At 34.9% G+C, this 15,035-nt stretch overlaps 1 long non-coding RNA gene across 1 annotated transcript; it reads right to left on the bottom strand.

The window, feature by feature from the left end:
- Window positions 1-1,644: 1,644 nt before the first annotated feature.
- On the bottom strand, window positions 1,645-8,126 carry LOC130050976 (uncharacterized). Its single transcript, XR_008799355.1, has 7 exons — window positions 7,441-8,126; window positions 7,239-7,316; window positions 6,903-7,049; window positions 6,720-6,794; window positions 5,336-5,528; window positions 5,107-5,242; window positions 1,645-2,958 (listed from the first exon to the last, which is right to left on the bottom strand). It is a non-coding gene; the product is annotated as an uncharacterized LOC130050976 (long non-coding RNA).
- Between the last annotated feature and the right edge of the window lie 6,909 nt (window positions 8,127-15,035).

Below are 15,035 nucleotides of genomic sequence, written 5' to 3'. Positions count from 1 at the left end.
ACGTAGAAGTTTTTGAATAAATTCTGCTTCATTTGAATATAAAAACGGGTCAGCTAACAAACGAACACAATTCGTGCCCATGGGAATTCCAACAGACTGTTGGAAGACCTGATCACCAAAGACCACGAATATATTGTCAATGAGGAACTCTACCATATATTTTATTTCAACTTCAGAGTACTTGTGCGTGGAATCAGAGTGGTGTTTAACAAAGTAAGTTTTTGAATGACTGATCACTAGGTATTAATATTTCCGTTTTCCGTTTTTGTTGAAGAAGCAACTGTCTATGATGTCAAAAAGTCTAGTCTTTAATTTATCGTGAGGAATTTATCACTGTCCGTTATCTTCACCTTGCATAGTGTTAAAAAGTCATAAGTTTTAATGCTTTTGATTTGGGAAAAATTATGTGATCTCAAGTTTACTAAAAGTTCTTTTGAATTTTTTAGAATCCACATTTGATTAACACCACTTCTGGTATATATAGTCGCACAGTAATTTTGAAGTTTCTCATTCACAGCTGTTACCATTTTCGCGAGGAGCAACGATAGGGGCTTGGTAGAGCACTTACTGAATCCAGAAATGTATCTTTGTAAGGATTTTTATGTAGTTTAGGAATCCAGTATAGGTACGGTAACTCATATCCATTCGACCTATTGACCGGAATATTAAATGTGTCTAAAACTGATCCGCAGTCAAAATCAGTGTGTCAAGAACGGCCTAACAATCGGTATGAAACACGTCAGACAGAATTTGTGTCCAGGGGTTCGTGTCTGCCCAACTATCTATTTGTATTGCTTATAGGAATTATGAGATTGATCACTGTTCGTTATCTTCACCTTACATATCATCTTAATGGTGACGTTGACCTTGAATTAGAGTAATGTTACAGTATCTGTTTATATGCAACATTGCGTTTCAAATGTAAGCTTCTAAGGCATCTTTATAACAAAATTGTTTAATATAGTCAGAGAAGCATAGAAATGTACCGCAGATTGATTCCAGGATTTCATTTCCATCTTGCAATTCTTTACTGCTCCGTTATCTGGGAGATTTTGAGGTATCCGACCCACATTAGCTGACTTTTATAAAAGGTAAATCAAAGTGTTTATAATGACCATAATTGATTCTGAAAGCTATATCTATGTTTTTCATTGAAAACTTACCGCAACAAGATGTGTTTGTGAAACAGAAATGTCCCCGGTAATGGCCAATTTCGAAGATGACCAAGGTCACAAGGGCAAATATCTTGGTACCAGTAGAAAGATCTTGTCACAAGAAATGCTCATGTACAATATGAAAGCTCTAATTTTACCATTAAGAAGTTATGACCAATTAAAAAAATAATAAAAGTGGGTCAAATGTCAAGGTCAAGAGGTTTAGTGCCAACGAAAAGGTCTTGTCACAAGGAATACTCATGTGAACTATCAAAGCTCTATCACTTGCTGTTCAAAAGTTATTAGCAAGGTTAAAGTTTCAGACTGAATGACAGAATTACAGGATCACAGAGTGACAAACAGGACAAAAAGAATATGCCCCCGATCTTCGATCTCGAGGGCATAAAACACCTTAAATTATCATTATTTATATCTTTTTCAATTATGCTGCAACTTTTATTTAATAATGAAATAAAATAAGAAATAAATGGACATTTAAAGTTTTCTTTTATTATTAAAACATAATTTTGATTATAAAACACTTCTAACTTCAAAAAGACAAACTGACTATGAAAAAACAAGAAAAAATGGAAAAATAAAAAAGGTGAAATGTACAAAATCTCTGTTTTTTAAAAAAAATGCAAATTTTTCACAAATAATGTACTGCAAATGAAGTTCAATCCCTATATTTTTGTTTACCACAATTATAAATACACTTACCATAGAAAGCTTAAATTATACTATGTTGAACAACAACAACCCCTACAAAAATCTTAACATTGAAACATTTTGATGCAACATTCCAATTTGAAAAACAAAAATAACATACATATGAAAAATGTATCATTAAAACAATGAAAGCATAGGAACTCTAACAAAACAATTATAAATGTCACTAACCTCCACCTGACCTTGAATCATCAGGAAATGCTCATTATCATATATAGTTTACTTTTCACATCTTACGACCGAATAGCTAATTTATCAACTTTACATGTGTCAAACTCATACTCAAAACATGCTTATAAACATGACTAATTTACTGTTCAAAAAATGAACAAAACTTTGGACTAATATTTCCCAACAACTTTTTATCTTTGGTTACACGTGGTTTCTCAAAACAACTGTTTGCAGTAAAAATATTTCTTAGATCATCTTCAACATCTCTCTGCCAAACAAACTTCAAATGTTGTAGATTTAGGTCAGAGTCTGCTATATTTTCTGTAGTAGCTAATTTGAGTACACCACTGGCAACAACACAATGTAGGGTGCCAATATTTTTGGCCTTGGCAAGATTGAACCCTTCTTGTAAAAAATGACAATTTGACGCATGAGAATGTTTTACATCATCTGCTTCTGTCATGCCACTTGCATACAGAATCTTAGCTAACATTTTGACATCATCAACTGCACCATGATCATTGTAAGATTCTTGACAGAAATATTCTGCTAGAAATCCTTGCTTATAAGACCCAAGTTTTGGAACTTTTGAATGCAATGATGACAAAGAATCCACAAATACTAAAACATGATTTGAAAATTCATTCCCACTCTACATATAGCATAGGATAGAACACGGAAGTCAAAAACTTTTCCATTGTGTGCAATCAAAAGAACATTACTAATGTTCTTCAAAAACTTTAAAAATTTTGAAAGTGCCTCTATTATCGATACAGTTGCCACATGCTTTCCGTGCACAGTCATGTGTTCACCATCCCAGTATATACATAACATGAACACTCGACATCAGAATTCAGAACTTGCACAGCAGTCTGTGTGATATGAGGCATTAGTCCACGCTGAACTGAAAAGGATCCATAAAATTGAATTGAAAAATTATGAAAACACATATCTATAATATATACGGTGTGACCGTTGGACCGAGCGAAGGAATGCAGGTGGTTTCGAGACGAAACCACCCGTTACCGGGCGGAGCATGAAATGGTCATTGGCGTGTCCCGAGTGATAATAATAATTCTGTTAAGTACGGTAAATTATAATGCATTTAGAATATATATTATTTATGAAATTCCCCTTGCGCTAAACGCCCAGTAACATCTAAATATTAAAGGGGGATATATGAGGATAATTACAGGATCCGCCTATTCCTTTACCGCGGGGATTATAACGCCAGCCGACATAAATCGTGCATTGTGACGTCACATATAGCCTCGACTTCTTCGTCTTTCAAATCCAACAATTACAAACAACAATATACATCTCGTTTGCAATATTTGAAAGAAAGCTAAAACTAAACAGAAATGAACCAACAGATTCAATGTGGTAAAAAGCTGGTGTAAACATATCGTATATTTTTTATTTATGGAAACTCGTGAACTCGTTCATCTATTTAGTTGTATTCATATTTTTGATGATTGGCTTAAAACTTGCAGTTTATTGTTAACTTTGTTGTGTAAAGTTGGTTTCAAGTCTGCATATTGTTAATTTTGCGAGTACTATGTATAGTTTTCAGTATAGATTATGTGTAAAACTCTCATGAGTATACAAGTAAAGTGATGAGTATTAGTAACAATGTGAAAACACATTGTCAAGTGTCATACACCAATATGTGTATTGTGTAGTCAGTAAAGTACATGCACAAGTATATGTATATATTGAGTATTGAGTAATAACATATGAAGTAATTAGTAGAGTCAAAGTACATATATGAATGCAAGGTGAAGATAACGAACAGTGAATATATACAGTGTATCGTAGTTGTAGTACAAAAATTGTACACTGTAGTAGTGATGTGTACACATTCACACTAGATTATGGTACATGTGCAATGTGAGATAACAATATGTATATTTGAAATGTGCAACTTGATTTTATAGATCCTTTAAATTAGCCACAAATTAAAAGAAATCAAGGAGAAGTAGGAAGTGAGAGTGGGAGCCAGAGGAAACGTATTAGAATTCCAAAAGGAGCCACCATTCCAACTGGACCCAGTGTAGTTATTGAAACAACCGCAGTGACATTATGGTGACAATCACAAGACTGAGTTTTTAATTATATTTCATTTATTTGTGTAATAATTAGTAACAAAATTGATGTAAAAGTAATAAACATGTAAAGTGTACCATTATCTGTTATATTTCCTGACAACAAAATGTGACAATAATTATACTATTTATTTTCAACAAACTGAGTGTTTGAATTACAAATTGTACGTCAGTCTTGTATTTTCGCCATTCAAATTAAAACACGAATAACTGTAGAAGCAACTAATGAACAAAACAATATAGCCGCGCCCATATGGATCACGAAATTTTCAGTGAACGTATGTAGAGATTATCTTTATTCATTTGCTGATTTTTTTCATTTTTTTTAATACATACGTGTTACCTTTAGAGCCTTGCTTCGTGGACGGGCCTTCCGAGCTTCGCTCGGTATAAACTATCTAGATACATGTAATTTACTCTAAATATAGAATTGGTAATGGTATTCAAAACTCCAACAATGAGCCCATGGACCACATCACCTGAGTCAGTCTGTCCCATATTTATAGATTTTCCTTATATATTCGCAAGTAAAACTTTGATCCTCGATTATCTCTCCATCCTACCCCCGTGGACCATGATTTTAACAATCTTGAATTTGCAGTATGTCAGGAAGCTTTCATGTATAATGCAGCTTTTCTGGCCCGGTGCTTTTTGAGAAAATATTTTATATGACCCCACCCTATTCTTGCATTTTCGTGATTATCTCCCCTTTGGGGGGATATGGTCTTTCATTTGAACAAACATGAATGTCATTCACCCAAGGATGCTTTTTGCCAAGTTTGGTTGAAAATGGCTCCGTGGTTCTGGAGAAGAAGTCGAAAATGTAAAAAAAACCAAACAACGTTTACAGACGGACAGACAGACGACGCACAACAAGCGATCAGAAAAGCTCACTTGAGCTTTTAACTAGGGTGAGCTATATTGTGGAAGTCAATTATATTTCTTACTAAATCCTATAGTTTCTAGGTCGATAATGACCCTATTTTCTTGAACTTCGTTCAGGTGGTCGACTTTGGTGAATCCTGGTTTGGGAACTGCATTAGGAATAGTCTGGATGTCGACTTGGTGAGAAAGTCTCAACTTCTGATGAAATATGAATATACATGTATCTCTAATATACAAACAATCACTTTCAACATTTATTCATTAACTAACACTTTGTAAGTTATTGTTTACCTGATTGATATGTATCTCCTTCAGCTGCTTCGTTCGCTCCTTTGTGGGTAATTTTCTCCTGCTTCATTTCCAATCGACGGCGCTTCTTTTCAGGCAACTTTGATCTTTCCTGTCTCTTCTGTCTTTTCATGTCCATATTCTCCGAATATTTCAGTGTATGATGACCAGGGGATAATCCGTGTTCTTTAAATACCTGAAAGTAATAGTAAATACATTGAATAAGAATGAGCAAGAAAAAATTCATCATTCTTTTCGAGTAATTCAAAAATTATGAATTATGAGATTCATTACCGTTCGTTACCTTCAACTTTCATTTACAACAATAAATATTAGCCTAAAGTTAATGTAAATAAGGTTTTCCTACTTTGAAAATATACACATTCATAGAAGAGTTTTTGTTAGTAATATGTATTTATTTCCAAAAATAAGCTGCAAGAAATGGTCAAAACTGACAACAGGGAATTAAACAAAACTCAACAAACACCTCAAGATAACATCAAACTTGTCTACTTCCGGTAAGTATTTGTGACCTTCATTCATACATGCTGCAGTAGTTTTTACACAAAGTCAAGGCTTAGACTTTTCCCATAATGCAAGTTTTTTGGTGCTCATAAACTGACTGCTCGATTAACATGTTTCGCAAGCTTGGCTGGACCCTAAATCACTATACAAAGTAGCTTTGGCAATCACATGTTCAAAGATTGTATCAGGTTTTTCTTTCAAAACTGGGTCACTTAGTGATGTCTTGTATGGTAAACTCAGCTGGTCTTCTCTTGTATCCTTGGAACACTTGGTATGGTCTCCGAACTGGTGAGGCACTAATGCTTCTAAGTTTTCCCGTATGTCGTCTGGATCACCTTGATTTTTAGCGAAGATGTACTTGATACATTTTGTGAAGTGCTGAATCACTTGATTGGTTATCTTTGCGGCTTTACTGTTCTTCAAGTCATATAAATGTTTAGTGACATTTTAACACAATGGTTACGGTCAAGTTGTTTCTTTATTCTTACACCCAGTTCATTCTCAATCCTTGATATCACAGAATTGTATCACCCTCAATAACTTCAACTGGTGTCTTTTGTGACATCATCTCCTTTATCGCTTGAATCCCAGTCATAGCCTCCATCTGTCCTGATGATCCTGTGTGATTCCAGACACATTTGTGATTGCGAACCTTTTCTCCAGGTCTATTTCGTTTCCACCATTTGCAAACCGAACAAGTTCGATGTTTAATAACAGTTTTAAGAACTTTATTGCCATACTTACTTTTGCTGACCAAAAATGTATGGCCTCTTGTATGTTTAAATGTTTTATGGCGTAAACTGAAAATTGATACAGTTTTCAGCAGAATTCCACATTACACTTTTATAATTTATTATCTTACCTGTTAGACTACCAAATCCGTTTTTGCCAGCATGGTCAGCACCTTCCTGACACTTTGTCTATATGTGCAGTTTCACTATAAATAACACCCACATAGAATGAGAATGCACTAAAGTTCACATGATAATATATATGAACGAAATTAAATGTATCACATGAAAGTATTAAAGTATATGAGAATTACTTGACTATTCCTTGTGGAGTGTGAAGAGAAAGGTCCATTTCCCGTAAATCTATATGTGATGGACAAACTAGTTTTGGAGTCTGAGGGGAATGATCAACATTTAGTGAATCTCGATCTGGCAGACAAACTTGCGCTGGGTTAGAATTCCTGAAATAAATAACACAAGATAATGTATATTTCCAATTAATCGACGCTTTTCTCTGGTGTATGAATTGTAAACGTGCAAGCACTGTGTCTGGTTAACTGGTATATTGATACAAGTCAGATCACTCCCAAGATTTAAAAAAATATGCTGTTGTTAGTGTTATAGTATATGATGAAAATTTTAGAACTTACTCATCATCATTTCCAGAATCGCCACTTTCCTCCAGGTCTTGAAGCACACTTGTAGATTTCAAAAGTGATGCAGGATTACTGAAATTATTTCAGTAGTATCATATTTATACTCGCATAGGTATATATGTTACCTATATATGCACATAAAGGGTAACAACTTTGTCATTTCTGACATAGGTTTCAACATTCTAATATTACATACCCTAGAAATTCACCATCTATAACTGCAGTACCTCATTAAAAGTAGCGTGATGGACAAATGGTGCATTGTTTTCTTCCATAGTTGAAATGTCACTACAATGAATGATATTTTAATTGTTTCACTTATTCATTTATAATTTTTCCTGAAGTACACAATTGATAGAGTCTGAATAAAATAGGAGGGCATTCACTTCAAATGAGTAAATACTTATCCACTCATATCAAATTACAAAATGAAAGTATCAAATAGAATAATACCTAGTGTTTTGTGTCGTGTCGCATACAGTATGTGCCTACATGATTCCCTGTATTTTAAATTGAAAAATTGTGACAAACTACAAATAACAATTATGTCAATCTTTCAAATATATTAGGCCTAAATAAAATATGTCTGTTTTTGGTTTCCCAACCCTACATCTACATTTTTGCTGCAGACTCTATTGATGATACATACATAATAAAATAAAAATCCGAACTTTAGAAACAGGAATGTTTTATGTTTTTCATTTGCATTCGATTTTCTCAGTCCTTCAGATGAGACGGCAAAAACCGAGGCCCTGTGTCACAGCAGGTGTGACACGATAAAGATCCATCCCTGCTCAAAGGCCATAAGCGTCGAGCATAGGCCTAAATTTTGCAGCCCTTCACCAGTAGTAGTGACATCTCCATATGATTGAAGGATTCTCGAGAGGTATGTTAACAATATATAATCAATCATATTGTTTGAAAAGTATTCAAATGTAAATAGGTCTGTATTTACAGCATATCAAAAACTACGATTTTGATAAAATGTTTTCCATTTTATAAAATAATGTTTTACCTACCTTTAAATTAAAATAGGAAACACACATATATCTTATTGTAGCCGTGTGTACTTTGAAAAACTGACCTCATTTCAGTGTCAAATGATACTTTAGTTGCAATGGCCATACTTTTCTCTGCATAATCTTTAATTATTTGCCCAGCTCGTCATTCCATGGCTTTGAGATTTTTGTTTGATATCGATGGGAGATCAAGCGTTGTAAGGACATTATTGACTCGTTGTGGGCCTCCAATCGAGTCAATCATTGCTACAAAACATATTCAGCAAATTTCAAATCTTCTGTGGATGTTAATTGAATATGCAAACACTAACATTGTATATTTTCTCAATTATAAACACGCAGTACATAACTGCACCTAACTTTGTGTTCATCAGTTGCCCGCAGTTATTACACTGTATATACAAATAACCCCCTGTCCCATGTTCATTTCACCTTTGATAGTTTCATGCGCAAGATATAATGGTTCCATCCTACAGAACAGACAGTGGCTTAAGGAATCGACCAAACATCTCAATTCTACAACACGCCTACCCTTTCCTCAATCTTCCGTTTCTATCTTTTTTTAATTCGCTAACCGTGATATTCCCGGACAACATTCTTCACATCTGTTCTTATCGTTGTGAAAATGTCCAATAGGGTGCTTATGTTCAACAACGGTGTTTCTAATACCCTTCTGTCGTTTTGTGCTGTCTTCCTCTCCCCTTTTTTGACTGTATCCGACGTAAAACGACCACGTTTTTCCCGCACGACTTTTTTCAGGGGCGCAACCATTACAGATTGTCCCACCATCTCGTGTGTGCGAGATTTTACGGAAACATCAAACTTGAACGTGTTTTATGTTTTAATGATTGGCGAACAAAATGAACCATTAAAAATAGCTATTCATTTAATTTTATTTGTTTATTAAAATACTTTTTATTAATTTCCGACACCTTCTGACATATACCAATATGTCCCGACATCGTCTTTTAGTCACGTGGTCTAATGAGATTCGGATACCTTAAAGAAATGTCAGAGTTAATGAAATTAGTGCAAACTTGTGTAGATAAGCTTTCAAAACTCAGACCAACAAGAGGGGTAAGAGACACTCAGGGAACGTGGCATATACAGAATGCTACAATGTGGGCTTCCAGAACTTTGGTTGATCCAGAAAATATACTATTTTCCGTTTTAAATATTACAGATAGGCCTGTTAGAGTTGACAAGAATGCCACAGTTGCGGCGTTACAATCTGTTGATATTGTTGAGCCAAGTATTAAGTCAGTTGATGTATCATCTGAGCTGCCAGAAAATTTACAGGTTTTGTATAAGAAGTGATCTGTTAGTTTAATTGAAGAAAAAAATCAAAATTGTTCGAGTTACCTAGCAATGCTACTGACGTTCGTAGTTTCTTTGGTTTCGCAGGTTATTATAAGCGGTTCATACCCAATTTCTCCACAATTGCAAGTCCTATTTCATATTTCGTTAGAAAAAGAGGAAGATTTTGTTGGCCCCTGAACATCAATCTGCATTTAACAAACTCAAAGAATCACTAACAAGAGCCCCATTTTGGCCTATCCAGATAACAATTCAGAATTTATTCTTGATACTGACTCCAGGCTCAGAGGACTTGGCACTGTACTGTAACAGATTCAAAATGGTGAAGAAGGGGCTGTAGCATATGTAAGTCGTACATTAAACAAACACCAAGCCAAACACTGCATAATATACAAAGAGTTGTTAAATGCCATTACTTTTATTAGACAATTCAGACGCTTCGTTTGGGGTAGAATCAGAACAGATCATGCGTCCTTAATCTGGCTAAAGAATTTCAAGAAACTAGATGTTAGTCAGATGGCTCTCTATTCTAGAAACATATGACTTTAGCATTGTGCACATACCTGGGAGGTTACACAACAATGCAGACGTAAAGATTGTCCAGATTGTCATTCTGGAATCACAGTTGTCTTATGCCTCCAAAGGAGTTGCCTAAACAAAAGATTTCTTAACATCTGTCACATATAGGGTAGTTGTGTTGAGGACTACAATGAGTGCGAATTAGGAGACCAGTCTAATACATTAACATATTCTCTTGATGGTAAGCCTGAACCAAACTGGTTACAACTTGGTCACATAAGGAGTTATCTAACTTGCAACAAAATGAACATGCAATAAAACATATTATTAGTCTGAAAGAAAAGTTCATTACAAAACCACCCCGTCATGTTGTATTAGATGCATCTCCAGAACACTTTGGGGATTATGAGAGTCATTAACAGTTGTTCAGAATACCCTTTATTATAGATGGAAACATTCAGATGATAATGAAAATTTGTTGTTAGTTGCTCCTAAGGAAATCAGATATACAATATTGTACCAATTACATGAATCTAGAACTATAAGACATTCAGGCAGAGACCGCATATTAGACTTAGAGTTTATTTGTCATGCATGTCTTCTGATATTAAACGCTGGTGTAAGCAGTGCAATGTGTGTGTGCAAGAGCTAAAAGTGGTCCAGGGTTAGCTAGATCAGCACTTTGTCAATCAGTTACTGGCGCACCTTTAGATAGGGTTGTAATAGACATTGTTGAGCCTCTTCCAATTACTGGCGATGGAAACGAAGATCTTGTGATTATTTTACAAAATGGGCAGAAGCTTATGCAATTCCTAATCAAACCGCATTGACTGTAGGTGATAAAGTTGTGAATGTGTTTATTTGTAGATGTGGTGTACCCAAGCATATCCATTCTGATCAGGGTCTTGAGTTAGAATTATTTTCAGTTTTGTGTGAAAAACTTGGTATTGAGAAAACAAGGACTACACCTTATAGGCCACAGTCCGACGGGTTAGTGGAAAGGTATAATAGGACTCTGCATCAAATGTTAGGAACAATTGGGATGATAATTTGCCGTTTCTTTTTATGGCGAATATGTCTACAGTTCAAGAAAGTACTGGTTGTTCACCCAACTTGCTCATGTTTGGTCATGGAATTTCTGGTCGTATTGATCTTATATTGGGAAAATCCCAACGTGCCACAAATCCTACTTGCCCTATTGAATATGTGAAATGGTTGAGAAATGTTCTGTCTGAAACTTATGATTTTGTTAATGAAATTCTGAAGTGAACCGCTGAAAAACAAATGACGTATTATGATAGATGTCTTAAACCTAGGCAATTTTCACAGGATAATTATGTGAGGAGATGGTATCCTCCTACAGTAGCAGCTTAGTTAGCAGTGATTTTTTGGGGCTAAAATGCCACCGATATTCGGCTGTTTCCCCTCACTAAAATTAGCTATTTATTCCCCATTATATATATATATGTTTTCCCCAATTTCATATCTAGGGAAATTAGGCCATTTAAAAAAAGGTAACCGTATATTTCTGACAGAGTAAATACGGTTTTTTTTTCTTCAAATTTATTCTCCAAACCACTGCACATGCAAAAGGTTTTGTAAATAATATGTAAAACAATAGAGGCATCCATATAAGCAGATATGGAGCGAAGTACATAACCTCCAGATGCACATTAGCCATACTGTTTACAATTTATTTTGACCGACATTTTTTGTAGGGTCAGGCTAATAACAGGAAGTGGCCAACAGTATAGGATTTTATTAAAATTCGAAAAATACCAAACAGGAGAGACATTCTGGAAACTTGATTATTAATATAATACTAGTATTTACAAGATTATGGGTACAAATGCTGGTGAATTAATACTTTATTATTTTCTTTATGAAATTAGACAATAAGTAGTTCTTAGAAAAAGTAAATAATATATATACAAGGTGTGATTTCCAATACATATTTAATGTTAAATAATAATTTATTTTATGATTTTATATCAGATCTGAAATAAACCTAAAAAAAAAATTGTTATTTAATTATTTTATGCATCTTCACCATTTTAATTTACTATGAATAATTTTTCCCAATTTGAGGAAAATGTCGCTATTTTTTTCCCAAATTCAAAAGGAGAGGTGGTAGTTTGAAAAACAAAAAAATCACTGGCTAGGTTTAGGTTGGATAGGACCTTATAAAGTAATTAACAAACTAACAGAACTGACTTACAAAATACAGAAAACACCAGATAGTGCATGTATTGTAGATCACCTAAATCCATATGAAGGTATTTCTCCATCACCTAGCTGGATATCAGTAGTTGCTCCCCTTGAAGAATCAATTTCTGAAGAAATTACTCCTGAGCCTGTACATAATGAGATCTTGAGTGAAGAGGAATAATTTTAGCTGCTTTTATTCCAGAACCCAGTCCTGCATTCAAAAGGTCTAGAGTTTGCCGTCGAATTAAATCAAGGGATGTTTATTCTCCTTAAACCAATGAACCCCTTGAATATATATATTTTTAAAATGACAATGCCATTTTTGTATTGATTACACTTAATAAATATGTTTTTATTATTTTATTTTTGTGTTTAAATATTTTCCCAAAATTCCAACACATCAGTATAAGTTTAAATATTTTCTAGGTCATTCTTCATATGATTGCTCATTTGACTTTATTTGATACATTCAATGAGAGTTGTTTTATGATAAGAAACACCCTAGTTGATTTATTATAAATTATCTAGAAGTCAAACAGTTCTAGCAGTTATTTTTATTTAGACTTATCCAATAATTCTGATATACTATGGGTGTTTTACAGTCATTGTCGCCTGTTAGAGCAATATTTAAATCATGGAGTAATGTGCTACTTTTCCATTTTCTATTAAGGTAAATCTGTGATCTATTTAAAACAGTCATGCAATGACGTCATACGGAAGCGCATGTTTGTCATGTTGTTATGATACAAAATGTTCTCATGTAAACAACCAAAATAGTTTTTAAGAGTTAGTAGCTCCCTCTCTCTGTGTAGGACAGATTTAAAAAATCATGCAGTGTACGGGCATAAATGGAGCATGACATGCCTTAACATACCCGCGGACATAAAGATGTCCGATGTACGGCGTCATATGAGGAAGGTGCATCACCATACCACAACTGACATCATGATAAGAAGACCGCGTCAAAGGATCAACAAGGAGGAGAGGGAAAGGGCTAGGGAAGCACGACAGAGGAGCGCTCCATCCACCCCTTTGTTTTTCTTGACATACCACAACCTGAGGAATGAAAGATGCCCCATTGGTGGATTTAAGAAATGAAGTGTAGTGAACTATTTATTTGCATTTAACAAAAATTGTAATTTTTTCTTTTAAGGGGAGGAGATTGTAATGGTTTTGGTTTTATTAGCATTTAATTTGTTCCTCTTGTACCTTTGCCTGCGTGTCCATCCTTTTTGTTGATCATTACTTTTGTGTAAGGTCCAAATTAGTTGTAAATTGTTTACTTTATTATTTCCACACATCTGCCATTTTTCTGCTAATTCCGTTGTTGCATGTATCTCCATCTTGTCAATCATTCCGAAGTTAATTCGTTTCCTGACTTTCCATTGGTTTAAAACTCGTACCTTAAACTTATCAGAGGTCATGTTAGATATTCATCTTGCTCTTTTAAAGCCTGTCCGTAAGAGTCATTTTCATTGGTTACAGTCAGTATATAAACAGCGATAACGGCATTTTCCATTCACTTTTGCTAGGACTAAAGTTAGCTCTCTCTCTCTCTCTCTCTCTCTCTCTCTCTCTCTCTCTCTCTCTCTCTCCTTCTTCTCTTCATAGGGTTAAGTCCAGAACTGCTCGTGCATCCTTGTTTTTTCATGTTTAGGAAATGGTCTAAATTCTGTGAAATCTAACTTAGTCTCTAGCTAGAGTTACATTGGTTCAAGGATTACTTTGATTTCCCATTAGTATTTTCAGGCCTTTATTGTGCTATTTTTTTCACGAATTGTGCTCCTTTGTTAGCTGACCTGTTTTTATATTCATATGAAGCAGAATTTATTCAAACACTTCTACGGGAGAAGAAAAAATCTCTCGCTGTGATCTTAAAAAAAAAAATAAAAAAAATAAAAAAAAAATAAAAAAAATGGCGGATTGGACATATCACTGGACAATAGCTCTGGTCATAACATCCATAATATGCAGATTTACACCACCTGCCGACCAGCATGCTACTACACACGATCCTCAATCATCTTTAGACGACATATGTAAGTCTAGACTAAACTTTGAAGAGTACTTAGATGACTATTTATTGCAAAAACTTTACCCGCCAAAAATCTCTTTGTTTGATGCAAACAAAAACAAAGACAATGGATCCAACTCAGTGGGAAAATACCTTCTAATCTTACGAATTCTTATAGCGGGTGACATCTCAACCAACCCTGGGCCGATTAAATTTCCCTGTGTGACCTGCAGTAGACAAACACGAAAAAATCAGAAACTTTTGATATGCACACATTGCAATATAAGATGTCACCTTAAATGCTGCACGGACAACTTTCCACCCGTTGCAGCACAATGGGTCTGCAATGCATGTTTATCTATTGACAACCCCGCACCCAGCATGGAAACAGATGCTGACATGATGCCTGAAACGATCGGGATCGACATCTCAGGAGATGACAATTACACTTCCGGCGTAAACAACGTGGAAAACGACCATGACATCTGGGAGAACTTAGTAAACGTTAGAAAAGCGAATCCAGCTAAGCTTATCTGTGGATATTTAAACATAAACAGTCTCGCAGGAAAGTATGATCAGATCAAGGACATATTACAGCGAAATCTCATCGACATGCTTTTTCTGGCAGAGACTAAAATCGACGCCTCCTACCCCGATGCACAGTTTGTAATTGACAATTATACTATGTGGCGAGCTGATCGGAATAAGCATGGT

This window comes from Ostrea edulis, chromosome 1 (genome assembly GCF_947568905.1).
Source record: "Ostrea edulis chromosome 1, xbOstEdul1.1, whole genome shotgun sequence".
In the NCBI taxonomy this organism is placed as follows: domain Eukaryota; kingdom Metazoa; phylum Mollusca; class Bivalvia; order Ostreida; family Ostreidae; genus Ostrea; species Ostrea edulis.
This window is presented reverse-complemented; position numbering and strand designations above follow the sequence as displayed.